The following is a 14,839-nucleotide window of genomic DNA, read 5'->3' as shown; positions in this document are numbered from 1 at the left end:
AAGTATCTGAAGAGATTTTTAATGTGTTGGACAACAGCACACTATTGACTAGCTAATAGATCTTAACACAGAATGCTGGAGGAACTCAGCAGGTCTGGCAGCAGCTGTAGAGAAAGAAACAAAGTTAACACTTTGAGTCCAGTATGATTGTTCTTCAGAACTCTTCTTCAGTTCTGAGGAAGAGTTATACTGGACTTGAAACATTAGCTATGTTTTTTTCTCTCCACAAATGCTGCTAGACCTACAGAGTTTCTCCAGCATTATTTATGTTTGATTTATTGTTTTGTTTTTATTTAACAATTAACATGATGTTTTCACAGGCCTCAGATGTGTGATAACAATTCACAGTAACAACATAAAAACCTAGAAAAGGTAAGAATGTGTATGGATCCAAAAGAATTCACTCAGCAATTTCACTATTCTATGCTAACCATTGAGGAAATTCTGCCTCAAAGTGCAAAATCAAGGGCATTTACTAGCGTAGATCTTAAGAATGCATATGGGCAAAGAAAGCTTGATGCAATAAACTGTTTTTTGACTGCACTATGGATGCCACTGGAAAAGTACAGATGGGTAAACATACAGTTTTGAATTTCTACTGCTTCAGGTGGTGGTGGATGATCGGCTGTATATAGATGTGAACATGATGAAGATACCATCACTGGCCATCATTGGATTACTTACTTACAGTGTGGAAACAGGCCCTTCAGCCCAACAAGTCCACACCAACCCTCTGAAGAGCAACCCACCCAGACGCTTTCCCCTACATTTACCCCTTCACCTAACACTAGGGGTAATTAAGCATGGCCAATTCACCTAACTTGCACATCTTTGGACTGTGGGAGGAAACCGGAGCACCCGGAGGAAACCCATGCAGACACGGGGAGAATGTGCAAACTCCACACAGACAGTTGCCCAAGTTGGGAATTGAACCCGGGTCTCTAGCACTGTGAGGCAGCAGTGCTAACCACTGTGCCACCTTGCCGCCCACAATGAGATTGGAATCTCATGTGACTGCCAGAGAAAGCTCACCAGATGTAACTGAAGCTGATATCACTGAAGAAAAATATAATAATGATGACTGAAGTCAAGACGCTCAGTTACATGCTGCCAAAGGAAGGTTTCTCACTGACTATGACCATCACTTTCCAAACCCACTAGTATCTCAAAGGACAAGGGCAACAGATATATGGGAATACCCAAATGCAAGTTCCCCTCCAAGCCACTCACCAACCTGACTTGGAAATATATCCAAAATCCTGGATTCCCTTATGGCATTGTGGGTCCTACCAACATCACATGGATTACAGCCATTCAAGGAGGCAGCTCACCGCCATCTTCTCAAGGCTAACTAGGGATAAGTAATAAATGCTAGCCCAGCCAGCAACACTCACATTCCATGAGTGAGTTGAAAATAAATGAGGTGTAAGCTATGGCAGTTGAGCTGAAACCAATAGATGTAAAGGTGATTTGAAGATATGTTGGATTTGTGAACTACCTACTCGGAACACATGAAACAGGAACAAGGTAGACCATATGGTCTGTTGAACATGCTCTACTATTCAATATAATCATTCTTGATGTTGGCTTTCAGCTCTCTACTGCCCTGCCTAAATTTCCCAAATTGCTTGATTCATTGTCAGATCGAAAATACATCTAATCCAGCCTCAAATTGTTAGGACAAAGGATTCCAAAGATTCACAACCATTTTTAAGTGAAGAAATTTTTCTTTATCTCAGTACCTGTTGTTTCTCCTGAAATGATGCCCTGTGCTTTAGATTCCCTGACGTGAAAACAATCTCTCAAACTCTACCTTGTCAATCCCTTTCAGAATCTTGTATACTTGAATGTGATCAGCCTGTATATTCTAAATTTCAGAGAATAAAGACCCAATTTACTCAGTCTCTCTGCATAGGAAAACCTTTCTATCACATGATTTAATTTAGTAAATCTTTGTTGTACCACCTCTAATACAAGTATATTTCTCCTTAAGGATGGAGACTAAAACTGCACACTGTATTCAAGATTTGTTACCCACAAAGCCTTCTATAATTGTATCAAGATTAATTTATTCCTTTACTGCACAACCCTTGCAAGAACTCTCTTTCTAAAGTGTGGCAAATGGGACTAGATTAGGTTGGGATATTTGGTCAGCATGGACGAGTTGGACAGAAGGGTCTGTTTCTGTGCTGTACATCTCTCTGACTCTATGACTAATTACTTGACTTACCTGCATCCTAATTTTCTGAAATGTAAACAGTAAGTACTAGAGAACTCAGCAGGTCTGGTATGTTGTTATGTGAAGAGAAAAACAGATAATATTTCATAGGTGGATGGAGGTGGGGATGAAGGTGATAGGTCACAGACGAGGGTGGAGCGGATAGATGGAAAGGAAGATTGGCAGTTAGGACAGGTCATGAGGATGGTGCTGAGTTGACAGGTTGGACGGCTTCTCACACACCGCTTTAAGGAACATCTCCGGGACATCCACACCAATCAACCCCACCGCCCCGTGGCTGAACATTTCAACTCCCCCTCCCATTCTGAGGACATGCAGGTTCTGGGCCGCCTCCACCGCCCGACACCTGGAAGAAGAACACCTCATCTTCCACCTCGGAACACTTCAACTCCAGGGCATCAATGTGGACTTCATCAGTTTCCTTACTTCCCCTCCCCCCACCTTACCCCAGTTCCAAACTGCCAGCTCAGCACCGTCCCCATGACCTGTCCTACCTGCCAATCTTCCTTTCCATCTATCCGCTCCACCCTCCTGTCTGACCTACCACCTTCATCTCCACCTCCATCCACCTATTGCACTCTTAGCTACCTTCTCATCAGCCCCACCACTCTCCTATTTATCTCTCCACCCCGGAAGCTCCCAAACTCATTCCTGGTGAAGGGCTTTTGCCTGAAATGTCAATTTTCCTACTTCTCGGATGCTGCCTGACCTGCTGTGCTTTTCCAGCACCACTCTAGTCTTGACTCTGATCTCCAGCATCTGCAGTCCTCACTTTCACTGAGATAATATTTCATGTCCAGTATAACTGTTCTTCAGAATCCCTAACTTTGTGTTGCTCAGATGAGTATAAAGTGAAAAGAATTGATCGCAGTGTAAGTATCTTCAGAATACTGCTACACACAACCCACCTCTCTAAGATACTGCACTTATCTCCTATCTTGAAGCGGATTCATCCTTAAACATTTGAACCCATGGTCAGATTTTGCTTGAGCTGTTGGATTAGACAGCAAAGTAAGGCCAAAGTTATGATAGTTATCTTAATCATATAAGATTATTTGGCCAGGCAATATTGTATGTCGATGCTGTGGGCGGACTTTATGCTGGGAGCAAGCTATTTCTGAATTCTGCTAAGGGTGCATTTTTTAAAAACTTTCGAAATGCTAATTGACATTGTGTTTAGTTCCAGTTTTTTCAAAAAATATCTCAATCCTCCCCAACATGAATTTTTCTAGGGGAGGGAGGGGCAAGGTCAGGGTTGCAGCATGTTCCTTCCTTTCTAGATCCATTCACATTAAATTGGTTAATTTGCTGTCTTTAACTCACAAGAAGCATGAATCTTCTGTTAAACAAGCCTATGCTCAGGATGTACAGGGACCATAATGGTTGATTTTACAAATTGACTCCCAAAATGGAGCTGCGTCTAATAGGTATGTATTCTCCCGCACAATTCACCCAAACGGATTAAGTGAACACAAAAGATTGTGAATTTTCAAATCAAATTAGTTCCAGAAAAAAAGTCAAGTTTCCAAGATCTTGGTGTAGATTTGAAAAGCACTGGAATGGAAGTAGGACTCACCCACAAAACTGACCTCTAACATCAAATAGATAATCAACATAAGTTTCTGCTTCAAAACTAGAGAGAGTGCTGGAGAAACTCAGCAGGTCTGGCTGCATCTGTGGAAAGAAAAACACTTAACATTTCGTGTCTGGTGATCCTCATCAGAACTTTATAACTTGTGTTCCCTCTACAGATGCAGACGGCCTTATCGTGCTTTACCCACATTCTCTGCTTTTGTTTCATATTTCCAACATTTGCAGTTCTTTGTGTTTATTTGATTAAATTTCTGCTATTTCTGTCTGGGGACAAAGCTTTAAAAAGGTTCTTAAGTGTAATTTGGTTCTTATGGGCACAAGTGCACTAAATGGCTATTTAAAAGTTTCAATGACAGTTTTCTTCATTTATTTTAAGACCATGACCTGGATTTCCCACTGGTCAGACAGTCAGCATTCCAGTGGAGATTTGAGTTGCTCACGTGGACTGCAACATGGTCAACCACGAAAGAACTGCCTAGGAAATTTAATTTTCTGCTGGATAATTCCCCTACATTTGGAACCTTCTCAAAGTCTCAATTATAATCAGAGAATTTGAAATGAAATTAATTAAAATAATTAAATACATTGTCCTACTATTCAACATATCCAAACTACACCTCCCCCCAGATCCTGCCCTGACACCCTTAGGAGCTGATCTCATTTTCCTGGCTCTGGGCCCAAACCCCTTTCAACCATTTTAGAAACAACCCCGACTGGCCTTCATCTTCAGGACTGAACCCCCCCCAATCACCTCCTCCACAAATCTCCCCACACCCACCATCTTTCTTTACTCTGCACCCAGTACCTGTGACCTGAACCCCTTCCCCTGCTCTGGAATCAAACCTCCTTCACTAGCTCCAAATCTGATTCTCCCCACCTTCAACACTTCAGATATGACTCCCCTCACCCATTCCAGATCTTACACTCTTTCACCCGGTCTAGACTTAACCCACCCTTTTCCCCCACTTCGAAGCTAACTGTAAACTCCTTTCACGTTATGGATTGGTACCTTCCTTCCTCCATTCTGGACCCAACAAAATGCCCTCCATTACATGCTCTATACCAAATGCCTTTACTTCCTGAGACGGGAGCTTCCTCCTTACTCTGATCCTGACACCCTCTTAACCTCCTTTGGATCTGAACTCCCTTCACCTGCTCTGCAGCTAACCCTAACAATCCCTCACCACTTCAACTGCTCTGTACTGACCCCTCCTTTCCTCCAGTATGGACCCTACACCTTCTCCTCCTTCACAACATCCTTCCCTTCACCTCAAAAGGAGCCGACCAAGTTCCCACTAGCCAATCCACCCTACCTCCAGATTTCCCCACCCACGCTGACCTATCTGAAACACTGCATCACTTATTGGTCCTTTGCCAATGCACACCTTGGTACCCTATCCACTTGGCTACTCTACCCATGTAATTGGCACATGGATAGCAGTGAGTTGAGGGGTGCGTAGACTAAGTTACTATATTTTACATTAGGATTAAATCTTGGCACATTGTGGGCTAAAGGACCTGTTCTGTGCTCTACTTTTCTATGTACCTCCGATTTACTTTCCCCTCCCCTGCAGGCAACCTATTCAGCTGGCATATTACTTTCCTGGTACCTAACCCAGCTAGTGCCCTATTTATCGAGCACTCTACATCCCATGCACACCATCCTGGAATCCTAACCACCAATTACTCAATATACTTATTGTTTGACAGTAGCTGTCAAACTGGCTGTGAATCGGGACCTTTACATTTCAAAATAGAGCAGCTAACTGCTGTAAAAGGGGATGAGGTTTGCCTTCCCTGATATTTTCATGAGATTGCTACAAGAGAACTGTCAGAATAAATCTATAGCTCTGTATTTTTGAAGGAGCCCTGATCGGAACTTCCTGTCAGAAATGCAGAGCTCTCTCCTTTCATAAAGGAAAAAAGGGGCAGAGTAACAATCTGAATGAGATTTCCACTCGTCAACAAATCCAGTCCATAGACTCTAAGGTGATCGCCGTGCATCAAATTAACTAGTGAGTAACTCTGTATACCTTTTCGAAGTCATTCTCAGTTATTTAAAATTTATTATTCTCAATGAAATTGACACTGATGACGTGAGATTTGTACACACAGAAGACCCAAAGATCACGAAGCATGGATTTTTCCCACTGGTTTCAGGTCATTACAAACATGAAGGGAAATAAAGGTTAAATAATGAAATATTTAAATGGAATGAAGCTTATGACTGAGGAGCCCTTTGTCTATCCGCTCATTTCCTCCAAACCTTCATTTTTCTCTCCCCCAGAGACCGTTTAACCATTTAGGGGTTCTGTTATGCCTATTTTCAAAATTCTCCATGTTACCCCTCTTTATTCTAATAGGGAATATTTTTGAAGCTTTTTTTAAAAACAAGACATTACAAAGTTTTGCCTAATTACACTGTTCCAAAGTTAGGTTCAGCACTACACAAATGAGTTTGATGGAAACTGGAGAAAAGTTATTTGGCAAACTGTGCAAATTTTTGGACACAGGTTTCCTCTAGATCATTGCATCAAAAGCAACAACACTGCCTCAAGATATTCGGTGCTGAGGTTAGTGGGTCTATTGCTCCCCATACCTAAGTTCTGGTAACAAGCACTGGTATATAAAGATCAAGCATTGGAGTGATCGATCAGGTTCTAGGTAGGAGACCATATAACATGCTTGATGGACTTTCATTTATATAACTACAGTTCTTATCATAATCAGATTTGCCACCAGTTCCACAAATGTTAGGTACACATTTTAAACAGAAGATGGTGTCGACAACACTTCATTAAGATTTCAAGAAAGTAGTCAGTATTCACTCATCTTTTGCCAAGATTAATTAGGGACACAACTTCAAATTAATGTGTTTTAAAAATTCACAACAACAGTCAATAATTGATTATTTCATCTGAACAAAAAATAATGTAGAATCTTCCAAATTAATCATGAATAATACAAATGTGTTCCAAATACTAATCAGCAAGTGCCAAGTCTTAATCAGCAAATCCTGGGCCTGAGCACCTTAAACAATGGATTCACCAGGCAGCCTCAAAATCCCTTGTGGCCTTCACTGGTCATTCCCTACAACTGGCTCATTGACCCTCTCACTCTTTGCTACTCTCTCATTACCATTCACCAACACTACCACTCACTGATCTCCTCATCCCTCACTCCTTACTGTTCACAAACCCTCCCTGACTCACCCCCTGCTCACTACCACCCCTCCCTTGTTCACTGAATCCTCCCCACTCACTAGCCCTCCTGCTCATTAATGACCCCCTGCTCAGTGAACCCCCACCGGTTCACTGAACCCCCTGCATGACACTGCCCTGCCCATCCCCCACTCACTAATTCCCCCCCTCAAATACACCCCACCCTCACAGATCTCCCCTTGCTCCCATCCTTTCGCTCACCTGTTCTCTCTCGTTCACAGCCTATCCTGATCCCTCCTGTTTACCATCTTTTCTGCTCACCAGCTGTCTCACACTTATTATGTAGGTGCTTGTGTTTTCCTTCATGAAAGATTTCAGAGTCGGAGGGTTTATTTAATAAGGTGGGAGAGTGACAAATGGGAAATCTGCAAACCTTCTTTCCCACCCTATTAAATCTGTGAAGTGAAGGCCCACAATGGCTTTTCTGCCCTTGAGCCAATTGAGACTGTTAGTGACCAATTAACTCTGGTATTCATCTCAGATGCAGGTAGATACCATTCCCATTAAACACTTCCATGACAAGGGCAGAATAAGGTTAGATCCAGAGTAAAACAAACCTTGTGTGTTTGCTAGAAAGCTGTGTGGCAAGATATTCAAAGCACCTTATACCTGATTGAGAAAGTTGTGTTTGGAAATTAGGGTCCCTTTAAAAGTCAACATTTGTCACATTTTCTTTGCCGTATGAGAACTCATGTAATGGCAGCTAAAGCATTCACGCCCCTTTCCAAACACAAGAAGAAATTCTTAAACAAGAACAAATGTCAACTTCAAGAAGATAGATCATCAAAATCTTCTCAAAGGCAAGATGGGAGGAGCAACAAATGCTGACCGAGCCAGAGATGCCCACATCCCATGAATGAATTTCAACAAGTGGTAATGAAGGTTATTGGGCTGCTAACTGGGGAAAAAAAATAACAATTTGTTCTCAGGGAAAATGAAGACTGACCTTATGATGGAGGTGGGAAAGATGTGTCAACAGTTATTCTGATATCACGAGTAGCTGTCCCATGCTCATCAGTTAAAAAAGATTGAGAGAAATGGTTGACATAGCCCCAAAAACAGGGTGGATCAACAAATGCTCACAGTCAGAGGGCAATCCTCACCACGTAATTGACCTCTTCAGAGGGAAGATGGACAAGAGGAAATTGAGAGAAGACTCCAGGAAGGATTTCCTAACATTTCAGCTAGAGTTAGATGAGATTATTGGCACAGAATGGGCCAGTCTGTTCATCCCCTTAGTATCAGTAAACCATCCTCAATTGTCACAGTTATATACTTTTCTCAATCTAATTAATGAATGTGTCATACCTAAACTTCTGCTTCATAAGAAATGTAGCAAACTATCTGAAAAAAATCTTACAAATGCTTGACTGCCTACATTAAGTAGTTGGGTGGTGAACCATCAACATCTAATAACGAGAATAACACAGTTCAGGAGAGTACTTAAAGATAGCAAAATGCTGGCAAATGGGATTGGCTTAATTTAGAATAACTAGTCAGCATGGACGAGTTGGACCAAAGGGTCTGTTTCCATGCTGTACATTTCTATGACTCTATGTCTCACCACTCTTTTGACCAACCCCTCTTTCTCATTCCCCATTCTCCCACCCTACACTCCCTTTCTGCCCAGTGGTCTCAGGTGTGTGTAGTACTGACAGCAGCCACTACTTCCTCAATGGTGCTGAGGAGTCCAGAAGAGCTGACAGCAAGTGATTGAGCGGTATGTCTTGACAGCTGGGAATTGTGCCCTAGGATCCCTGTTCCCACAGAAAGGCCCGTCAAGTTCCCGAGTGCCACAAGCTGCAGTGTCCCTTCTCGAAAAAAGGCAACATGACTGAAATAACTCCATAGTGCCCAGTATCCCATTACCTAGTCACCCTTTATTTACACGTGGAGTGTCGTTGACACTGACCTAGCTTCCTCAGAGACAACTCTCAGAGTGAACAGAACCTCTGACACTGCTGTTTAGATCAGACTAACAGCCCCAATCAAGGAACTCATACTCTATTAGGTCTACCTGGCTGACCTTCCTACAGTCACTACAATGAGAGTCTCCACTTGCTCTTAAGATGACAGCTCAGTCTCCTATTGCCAGCCTAAAATTTAACTTGCTAGCTTTGTTGCTCCTTGTGCACAGGTTAGCTGAAACTTTATACCAAACTTAACCACTGAGTACATGAATAAGGAGCTATGTCAGGATGCTGACAGAACAAGATGGAACCGGAACCAATATTTAAATCCCAATCACACCATATCGTACCCTTTCTAGTGTGCTGTGTTTTGGTTAATAAAGGCTATTACTGTTCATTTCTCTGATCATGGTGGCAGCAGTTGGTGGTCCAAGAATCCACAGACAGCAGTAAAGGGAAGGAAACTGCATCCTCCAGGAATGGGTTCATGGCAGGCTTGGAGAGTTCGGAAAGATACAAACAGAAACCTTGCAGCGGGCTTGGGGAGAGAAGTGCCAAACTCAGTCTTCCCACGATGAATGTGCAGAAAGGTCTGCCACATAGCACAGCACAAGGATTGGTTTGACTGACGAGGGATGCGTGGGAAAGGCCCACGGCAAAATGGCAAGCATCCAAGGCAGTCCACAGAGAACTCTACTGCAAGCTGTGGAATAATCACTTAGCTGAAAAGTAACTGCTAAATGACTCTCAATTATTGGCATTTATGAAGATAGGAAATAAAAGAGCACACACAAAATGCCCATTGAAGGGGCTATTATTTTAAATCAAGTTTCCTCATAGAAACCTAACAGTGCAGGTACAGGCAATTCAGCCCATTGAGTCTGCCAGGGAATATCCCAGTTTTGGGAAATAGGATCCTGTTTAAAACAAAGTTTGTTGATCCCAAGACCAGATAGGATAAAGCTTTTCAAATACTAAACTAAAACCACCTGCTAGCTCTAAGTAAACTTGGTTGAAAATCACAGCCACTGGTTTGATCGAATCAAAGAGCTGAGAGACCCCATTAGAAGGGAGTTTGCACATTGGATCAGATGTAAAACTAGAGTTCTCATTACTCCACAAGACAAGCGACATGAGAATCGGGCAAACAACACATTTTCCAACAAAACTTTCTGTCTAGAGTAAAATAAAACAAAGAACTGGAGATGCTGGAGATCTGAAATGAAAACAGAAATTGTTGGCAAAACTCAGCAAGTCTGGCACCACCTGTGGGGAGAAAGCAGAGCTAACGTTTTGAGCCTGGTGACACTTGATCAGAACTGATAACAGGGAGAAAAATCTGGTACTCACGCTGAAGATAAATTTAGGGGGAGAGGTGTGGTGGGAGGTTTGGATATGGAGTGGTAGTGGAGGTGGTAGCGATGGGAGAGGTGAGCAGTGAGGTGAGTTGCACAGGCAATTTCTGTTTTTCTTTCTGTCCAATGGACCAATCAAAGCAATTTTTGAATTTGTTTTCATGGTCTGAATAGATCACTCAGAAAAAGGTATAACTGGGGCCTCAGAGGGAGCTGATGTTGCTGCATTCTGCTATGAACCGGCTGTAATGAAATTCCATTCTAGGACCACAGGTGGATTATGGGGATCCTCCATTTCCTTCAGAGGAGAATTTGAATGCAATGGAACAAAGTGCACAAAGGATAAGATGGCATTCTATTTTACATTGTTCTTTCAGGAAACTATGGAAGAGAATGAAGTTGTCACTGATGATGCTGATGATTTGTTGAACGTCTGGGATCTTTCTATAATCTTTGGCTCTACGGCCAACAACTCTGTTGTCTCTTTTGAAAATTACCCTTTTGATACAAAAGATAGCAAAGAGGTAAGTTTATCTCCTCAGTCAACTGAACCCACCAATGACACAACAAATTCACACTATCCACAATCACAATGAGATATAGAAATTCCTTCCTGTGATGAAGGCTGAAGAGTACAAGGAAAGTGGAAGACACTAACATCCTGATATCTCAGCTGCTTTCAGCCACATTTCAATATCTACTAGAGCTGAGTGGCACTTTGACAAAGATATAGAAGACTCAACTGAATATAAATGACCTGCCAATGTTTCAAGCTAATTACAAATGAACAGGCATAAATTATATGAAGAAGGTCTCAGAACTTCCATACAAACATGTGAGCATTCAAGGTTCAGAGACGTTCACTGAAGGATGAAACTGTATGTGAGATCAGCTTACAACAATGAGCAAGGAACATTAAGATGACTTGACACCCTCAGAGGAAACATTTAATCCTTAACACAGCTCATCAGGAGGTAGTTCAACAACCATGAGAATTAATCCAGAGAGAAGTAAATGCTTAAATCCAAATTGGTTCGAGAGAGTATTGAAAATTCAGAGATTGTTAATCTGATAAATGTCAGTTGAAGTCTGCATCTGAGTTTCTTTGATGGACCATGCAATTTCTCAAGCTATCTTTAGAGAAATACTTAAGAAAGTCTTAAAGCTGAGCATCAAATGCAGACTGAACATTTTAAATTAAGCTTGAGTTGAAGTCTAATGACGCAAAACAGAGTGCGAAATGTAGTAGTCACCCAGCAACTATCTGCAGAAGTACCAAGACTAAAGGTTCTTTCTGTTGCCAAGAGAGCTGTTACAGGAGAAATGAATGAGAAACTCCAATTCGAACAAGCAGTATTCTTGAATGAAAAGTTTTGATTTTGAATGCACATAGCAAGAACAAGATTTGGCAAACAAAGCCTCCAAGACTGAAAATAAAGAGTCTCTAAAATATTCAGCAGCTATTCGATAAAATAACAAAGACTTGCAAATTTCACACACCAACATGAGTGAGCTCTTAGCAGAAGTTTGGATAAACTGTAAAAGGTAATCTTGTGGTACAGTGGTTGTGCCTCTACCTTGAGACCAGAAGACCTGGGTTTAAGTCCCACCTGCTCCAGAGGTGTGCAATAATGTTTCTGAACAGATTAGTTAGAAAAAAAAGGTAAACTATAACATAACAGAATGTGAATGAACAGGAATAGCTATTATTGGTGATTAGAGGAAAAACAGCAACTCACAATGGATAAAGAAAAGCTTACCAAACTTTTCTGCAAGATTTGTGCATAGAGGATCAGCCTCTGGTTAAAGTGTGTATGACAGTCTCAATACATAAGGAATGAGCAATTCTTACCATGGATCCATAGATGTTGTCATTTACAAAGCTCCATTTACAGGCTCATAAGGACAGGGAATCAGGACTATTGCCTTTATGCTTTGTTTATTATCAGAGTTTGCAACTCTAATCTGCTGAAGCTTTTTCCTTCCGAGAAGAACCACATCAAGTTCATCCACCCAATCCATCCGCAAAAAGAGTTGAAAATATTGTTGGAGATTGATGCTTGTGCCCAGAAGGTATTTTGAAGAGGAGAAATGTTGGATGGAAACTGTGCATAGTTCATGAAATTAACAGTTTGTGAAAAGACCAGACATGGTGGGGAGGTGTGGTATAATAAGCTGACAGGGCTGCTTGTTTAATAATAGCTACCTAGCAAGTGCATAAGGAGAATAAGTCATGATGATGCCAGAACAAGATGGAACTAGGACCCAAGTGTACATATCTCAGGAAGGCTCTCTCCTACCCTCTCTCAAAGCAATACTATGTTTAGTAAAGTATGTTAATATTCACTTACCTGTATGCAGACCTCCCAACCCTCCCACTCATTGCCTCTGTCTCCCTTTCACTCCTCTCCCACACTCCACCTCTCTCCTGTTCCGCAACTCTCCTGCTCACCACCTCTTTAACACACAGCACTTTCCTCCAACTCACCAGCCCTCCTGCTCAGTGGCAACTGCTTGCTGTTTTCCTACCTAACCTTCATACCAGCACCCTCCTTGCACCACCCTGCCCCCACCCCACTTATTTCCTACTTCTCACCATATCTACATTGGAGAGAGAAGCCACAAGATAGAGGAAACAGAAGAAGGAAGCAGCAAGTGGAGGGAAGGTGACAAATGGGAGAGAGATGGTAGCGAGTACAAAGGTCAGGGAACAATAGGATTAACAAATGGAGTGGTAAGTACAAGAGCTCTTAAGTTATTAAAAGTTAGCAAGTTATCAAACATATCAACAGCTATGTGTTTGGAAATGTATGTACAGTTTTATTAATCTGTTTATCTTTTATTGTCATTTTCTGTGCCTATGTACCAATACACTTTTCTGACACAATGAACCTGTAACTATTTTTAAATTCTACTTGCAGCCTGATTAAAATTTTCCTGTATCCTAATTGGCCCTCTCTATTTTTCTAACGAGTGCCACCGATCTAAAATGTTAATCAAGGTTCATACGTATCTTGTGAAACCTTTCGTATTAATGGTTTGTTTAGCACAGCAGATCAATGCATTTTCATTTGAATTATATGTAAAAAAAAAGGTACACATTTCAAATTGACACCCCATATGAAGTTTTGCCAACTGAAAACTAACGATATAAACTGAAGCTCTTTAAGTCAATTGCTAATGATTGTATTTCTTTACATTCTTAATTAACCTTAACAAAATGTAAAGCAGCATTGAAATAGGATCTAACAAAAATGCATTAAGCTATGTGCGTTACATTTAATGATTGCTTCTTCAGCTGAACCCCAAATGTTATCCATACACAAAGAATACCATCATTATTAACATGATTAGCAATCCAGAGACACAAGTTAATGTTCTGGGGACATACGTTCAAAACCCATTGTGGGAGCTGGTAGACTTTGAATTCTATTAAATATGGAATTAAAAGCAAGTCTCAGAATATTGCTATGTGAAACAATTCTCAATTGATGTTACAATCCATCTGGTTTACTGAGGTCATTTGAGGAAAGAAATGTGCTGACCTTACTTGGTCTGCCTTACAATTCCAACAAGGTGGTAGACTACTGGTGGGAACTAACAGAGGGAAAAACTACTTAGATACATAGAAATGTACAGCAAAGAAACAGACTCTTCAGTCCAACTCGTCCTTGCCAACCAAATATCCTAAATTAATCTAGTTCCATTTGACAGCATTTGGTCCCATATCTCTCTAGACCCTTCCTATTCATATACCCATCCAGATGCCTTTTAAATCTTGTGATCGTATCAGCCTCCCCCACTCCCTCTGGCAGCTCATTCCATGCATGCACAACCCTCTGTGTGAAAAAGTTGCCCCTTAGATCCCTTTCAAATCTTTTCCTTCTCACCCTCGAGTTTTGGATTCCCATACCACGGGGAAAAGACTTTAACTATTCACCCTATCCATGCCCCTCATGATTTTATAAGCCTCTATAAAGGTCACCCACCCCCCACAGTGCTGATTCTCCTCCACCCCCTCCACTCACCCACCTCCCCCCACCCCCACTACTACCACCACCAGCCTCATCTAGCGAAAACAGCCCAAGCTTATTCAGCCTCACCTTGTAGTTCAAACCATCCAACCCTGGCAAAATTCTTATAAATCTTTTCTGAGTCCTTTCAACTCGACCTTGTCTTCATCAGTCTACTTATCACAGATATGTCTGTCCACAACACTATCTGCTTTCTTTGTTGTCCTCCTCAAGTGTTTGCAACTGTGAAAGACTTCTGCCTTCTCACAATTAAAATGGAGGATTTCCATCCTATGTGGGTAAAATTGAGGATTCTTGTCTTTGCTGTATCTTTACTTTATTAATCCCATTGTTCACTTTAATTACAGACTTACTGAATAATTCCCACTCCTCAATGATTCCTGTCTGCAACCTGAACAAAACCTTCCAAACTTTCTGTCCTAATTCGATCAGATCTGCTTAGATTTTTAATTTATCCAAATCTATTGCTTTAATTGCTGGCATTGCA

At 41.5% G+C, this 14,839-nt stretch overlaps 1 long non-coding RNA gene across 2 annotated transcripts in view; it reads right to left on the bottom strand.

Moving 5' to 3' along the window:
- LOC122549556 overlaps nucleotides 1-7,368 on the bottom strand; it is a 31,034-nt gene extending 23,666 nt beyond the window's left edge. The window contains exons 1-2 of one of the 2 annotated variants that reach the window (XR_006311575.1): nucleotides 7,255-7,368; nucleotides 3,816-3,913 (exon numbers count right to left, since the gene is read on the bottom strand). This is a non-coding gene — a long non-coding RNA (uncharacterized LOC122549556). The remainder of the gene's footprint in view (nucleotides 1-3,815; nucleotides 3,914-7,254) is intronic. The other variant, XR_006311576.1, reaches the window with a different exon arrangement.
- Nucleotides 7,369-14,839: the final 7,471 nt, after the last annotated feature.

This window comes from Chiloscyllium plagiosum, chromosome 4 (assembly GCF_004010195.1).
Source record: "Chiloscyllium plagiosum isolate BGI_BamShark_2017 chromosome 4, ASM401019v2, whole genome shotgun sequence".
Taxonomy (NCBI): Eukaryota; Metazoa; Chordata; class Chondrichthyes; order Orectolobiformes; family Hemiscylliidae; genus Chiloscyllium; species Chiloscyllium plagiosum.
This window is presented reverse-complemented; position numbering and strand designations above follow the sequence as displayed.